The sequence below is a fragment of the Prinia subflava genome, chromosome 1, assembly GCF_021018805.1.
Source record: "Prinia subflava isolate CZ2003 ecotype Zambia chromosome 1, Cam_Psub_1.2, whole genome shotgun sequence".
NCBI classification, from domain to species: Eukaryota; Metazoa; Chordata; class Aves; order Passeriformes; family Cisticolidae; genus Prinia; species Prinia subflava.
The window spans coordinates 11,730,966-11,736,429 of record NC_086247.1 but is presented as its reverse complement, the minus strand read 5'-3'; positions in this window follow the sequence as shown (position 1 = coordinate 11,736,429).

The following is a 5,464-nucleotide window of genomic DNA, read 5'->3' as shown; positions in this document are numbered from 1 at the left end:
TCATCTAAAATCGTGTTCTGGCTCTATTTGTAGGGGATGACTTTATGTAGCATGACTTTACTTTGTTTATATTAGGTATTAACAACTTTTTGCCAGCTTAAAAAGTCTGTTCCGTTTAGTACACGAGGAGGACGAGCAATGTAGTTTGTTAAGACTTCTCTGCTAGCTCCCTTCTTTACTAGAACTGCCTTGTTTTAAATAGTCATTACTAAAAATGAGACTTAATCATCCAATCCAATACACAGTGGGTCAAGGATCTGTGGCACCGATGGTGCTGAACAGCATCAAGGAGAAAAATGGCAACATTTGGGTTTGTATCCTGTTCTGCATTAAAAAAACATGTCAAAAGCTTGAAGAGGACAAATGTACAAATGTATAGGATAATGCAATGACTTAATTTACAACTGTGAAGTTCCCATTCTTTTTCACTGGCTTTATGTACATTCCTGAAGCGTAAGCATAGGACTTGTGCTCTAAGAAACTGGAAGTTTGTAGTACTTCAGTTTTCTCAGTGCTGCTTTCTTACATCAGTTTTGTTCTGCAGTTTTACCAGCAACAGCTGAACTTAGCATTCTGCATATATTACAGTTACATTAGCCATATAAAGTTGGTCATTTACACTACTGTGACTTTCTGTACTGGACTGTACATACTCTCTGTAGCAGTTTTTAAGTTGCCTTATTTCCTCCAAAGTAAATTGAAGAGTAATTGGATGTCAATCTGCTAGAAATGGCTGAGAAAACCTTTACTGTGAGAACTGTTAGATGGAGATGAAGCCAGTACCTGGCACTGTAGAGGAATTAAGCAGTAGTGATGGCTTACACTTCCAGGGCTATAGATGATTCTTTAAGTGCTACTGTGAGCTGCAGTAGGTGATCTAGTTTGCTGTATTGTATTAAATTTTGCCGTGCACTATCCATACTAGTATGTAAAGTCATGATAGTGCAAGTTGTATGGAAGTTTGAAAATAGATGAAAACTTACTGTTCTCACTGCATATTCTTCAGTGTTGCTAAGTGAAGGATATTAGCCTTTGTTATTAAGTTGTCTAAAGTAAAGTTTCTCAATAAAATAGCCTGCTCCTCAGAGTTGGTTAATACCCATAAATCTTACAGTTAATAGTGAGAATTCCAGATGTGTTGCAGTTTTTTAGAACTTAAGCCACTCTAATTTAGGGGCTTCAACACTAGTTTAGGAGCTTAAATATTAAAATCTGCATATGTGAAGTTTACTGAATAAATTGCAACCAAAGAAGTCCACTGAAATTTCTGAAACTCTACTACAGCACCAGTGCTTGTGATGGTCAAGAGGCTTCAAACTATATGACTTGTTTTAAATATTGTGTAAAAACCCAACAGGTCTCAAAGATCTTCATACCAAAAGAATCTATTTTATATTGTATTGCAAATAAAGACAAATTAAATCAATTTCTTTTCTTCAGGTAGTTTTATTGACCGTGGGGAAAATTACATGCATTACACATTGTAAAGCTGTTTTAAGTTTCTGTTTCAGCAAGATTTTTAGCTTGCAGAAGATAGCTTGGCTTTGTGCTCTGGCACAACCCAAGTAGTATTGAAGCTATGTGGATATACCTGAAGATGTTCAGGAGCCAGCTAAGAAGTGTGTTACGTTTGTTTTCAGGTTTTTTTGATCATGATTTGTTGCACTTTTTTCCTTCATTGTTCTTAAATTTTCCCTTATTTTCTTGTTCGGTGTTTCAAATGGTTTGTATTTTGGAAGTTTTAAGTACAACTGTAACTGAATACAGTTGTGCTCTTCTAGTGTGACATTGCTAATATTATACATTGAATTGTACAGAGTCTGTGTTCAATTAAATTATTGACACATGTAACAAATGTTTACAAATAAACTGTGGTGTAGGTCAAGTCATGTGCAGAATCCTTCTCATGCAGTAGTTTTATTCTTGGGCACAGCTCTAAAATGTCCCTCTGTCACTATAGTGCTCAAGGCCACCAAAGGTCATTAAGTGTCCTTTCCCAGTACACTGCAGTTCTGCAGAGGTGCAGTTTGACCAGTGGAAACTCTCTGGTCTGCTGTAGTCTTTCCCAGGCCGTGTCCTTGTCCTTCCCTTCTCCCCAGAGGTTGAGAGCATCGTGTACGCTGCGTCTCCTCCCACCACATCTAAACCTGAGGTTTAGGATCTGGGTATTTGAAGGCACTTGTGCATATGGTGTCCTACCTGTTTACTTTGGCTACAGACATTTTTGACTAGGAACTTGAAAGGAATGAGGCAAAAATTGTTTATGTGAGGTAATGCAGGCCAGGGATTAGTTTTAGCAATATGACTGCAATGAATTATACACAGAATCACTAGGTTGGAAGAGATCTTCAAGGTCATCGAGTCCAACCCAGCCCTCACACCTCAACTAAACCATGGCACCGTGTGCCACATCCAGTCTTTTTTTAGACATATCCAGGGATGGTGACTCTACCACCTCCCTGGGCAGACCATTCCAGTACTTTATGACCCTTTCTGATGTCTGTATGAAAAATACAGACCCAGATAGTCAAAGAAACCAAATATCCTCCTCCTGTGTTTTAAACCTTCCTTTATTCTAGCCTGGATTTTCTTGAGAATGTGTATGTAACTACCTTTTTATATGTCTTTCCTTTTCACCCTAACAAGTGTTTGTTCCACTTGAGCAGTCCTGATGTGTGTCTCTAGCTTTGTCTTTGTGATAGACCTCAAGGCTCCTTTTGCACCACAAAGAAATGTATCTGGTTTAATCGTGCAGCACTGGAAGCTAATGTTACTCCTTCCCCCAATCTCCTGGAACAAAGCCAAGCTTCTTAATGTTTCTTGGAAATGACTTTGGGTGTCTTTGATAATCAAGGTCGCTTTCTTAGGTGCTACTTGGTACAAAAGATGCCTTTTGGAAATGGTCCTCCTGGTGAGGGCAGTTGGGGGCTGGGCAGGGTGTAGGGATGGAGCTGGGCCTGGAAACAAAGTCCTTGTGGATCTGCAGTGTGGTGCTGAGCTCGGGGCTCTGCCTGGCACACACAGAGCTGAGTGAGGTGGCACAATGGCCTCGGGTTGTGCCAAACTGAGTCTCTGCCCTCAGCTACACAGGCATTAGCGCTGCGTGTGACTCCTTGCATGAACACTGCTTTGTTCTTAATTCTGCAGAGCTGCACAGAGGTGAATCAAAAGCATCCCTCTGAACAGGGTGATGGAGGCATTAGTTTGTGACAGCTTTAATATATTATTATATTCAACTGGGAAAAAATGGAAATGAGAAGAAAGTAATGATGGTGAGGGGGAAAGAAAAATAGTCTAGAAGAAGTGTTGGGAGAAGGGGGGAAGCATCTCTCTGACTTATGTCCTAGAGCTTGCTCCTAACAGAATAAAGAAATGGAAATACATCTCTTGATTACCAGTGTTCAGGGACCCTTCCCTTCCAAAAGAAGAAGGAAAAGGAGCTAGACACAGAAATAGGAAGCACCAAGGTTGTGAGCAGAATGGAAAGTAGGGAGTAGAAATGGAACTGGCGAGTACTCTGATAGCTTATTTTTTCAGCTTTCTGAGCTTCAGACAATCTGCAGTAATTGGCCTGGATTGTATTTTCACAGGATGTAAAAAACAAAACTGCGGAAAAAGCGTATGCAGTATTACTCCAGTCATTTTAAAAACAATTCTGATCGCGTAGCTGTTGTACTCTGAAGCCATCTGCTTGTTTAACTGTACCACAGGTGTGATGTAGGACTTAACCAGAACGGGTTTCTAGACACACAAATGTCCTGTAGGTGTCAGCACTTCTCTTGCTATTTTCCTGAATTGCAGCAACGGGAGCAGCAGGAAAAACAGTGGATTTTTTGTTGGTTGGTTGTTTTTTTAAAATTAAAAGTATTCAAGTGGATAGTCTTTCCTAGTGAACATTATTGAAGCAAAGTGTTATATATTTAACAGGCAGAACTCTCCTTGCTGGATAAAGAGGCTTCAGAAAACTGACTTGGTTAAAATGCTGCTAGCAGCATATCATATAGCTGTTTATGAAACTATCTAAATAATAGGACAAAGCCTTTGGCAAATATTGAAACAAATGATTCTCACCAGTTGTAATGTGCTCTGCCATATGTGACAGCATCTCTGAGGTTAGGCATTAGCTCCAGGTTGGAAGCGTTCAGACTTTTGAAGCAGTCATGAATATCGAAGGAGACACAGGACTTACATGCAACTGGTACACATTCATGTTTGTTCATCTGCTGGAAATCCAGCAAGGGCAGGCTTGAACCAACCCAGCCTTCCTGGAGCACTGGAGTCCAGCTCTGGAAGGGTGACTCAGCACCAAGTAAATGTGTGTGACTCAAGTGTCTGAGCAACAGGGAGAACTTGGGTCTGAGACACCTTGGGAGCAGGAGGAAAAACGTGGTTTAACCCAGTTTACAGAATTGTTTTATAATCATGGTCGGGAGGATGCAAGAGTTAAATTAAACCATCTTTTTAATGCATAGGAAGAAAATAGGCATGGAGCACCCTCTCTCTTGTACTTGGTGCTCTCAGCAGCCTGGCAAGTCTGATGATAGCACAGCCATTTGATTCAGAGAGAGATTTGGGAGTTGTGTTTAGAAGACTACTGAAGCTCAGTTTTATAGCACACCATGCTTTTCTTGCTCTATATTGAGCCTGGTTAGCAATTTGTCTAGGTTGTCACTGTATTTCTGACCTCATGAATTACTAAAGAGCTCTTTTCCCTGACACTTGTTTCCAGGGCAGTCCAAGAAAGTATTAATAGCTGAATTTCCATATGGCTGTTCCTAAATTATCGGTTTCTTTGGCTAAGGAATGTGATTTTGTTGGCTCATATTCTTCATTAGACCAACACTTCTTGCCCTCTTCCTAGAGAGCTGATGTCACAACTATGCAGAGTATGTTCTGAGGGGATTGAATAGTTGTCAGTGAGAAAACTGAAGGTTTATCCATGGTAGTACATGTGATAATATTTCAGAAGGGGGAATTATCCTGCATTTTCATCTCTAATCTTCAGCACTGATGCATCCGAGGTCCATTATTGAACAGATGGCAGAATCTGTAATTCAAGTGTTCTGTGCACTTTTCTTCAGGATGCCTGTAGAGCAGATGAAGGTGCCACGAAGTGTGAGTGAAGCAAGATAAAATAAAGCCAGTTCCTCTGGACAAAATGGACTGAAGATTATCTTTTTACTTGACCTTATGTGTTGAAATAATTAATTTATCTATGTCAAGCCTGCAGATTGAGTTGGTGAAGCCAGAGGCTCCTGAGGAGCTCACTAAACCTGGTTTCATTGAGTTGACAAAGGCAACCAGCCCTGTGCAAAGCCAGCAGCAGTGAAGAGCTTGGTCTTGGCTACAAACTAGACCCATGAGGCTGCATAAATCCATGAAGTGGCCAAGCCAACTTTTACAAGCAGTGCTGCACTGAAAATGCTGATTTGCTAAACGGGGAGAACTGCATGGGCCTGAGATG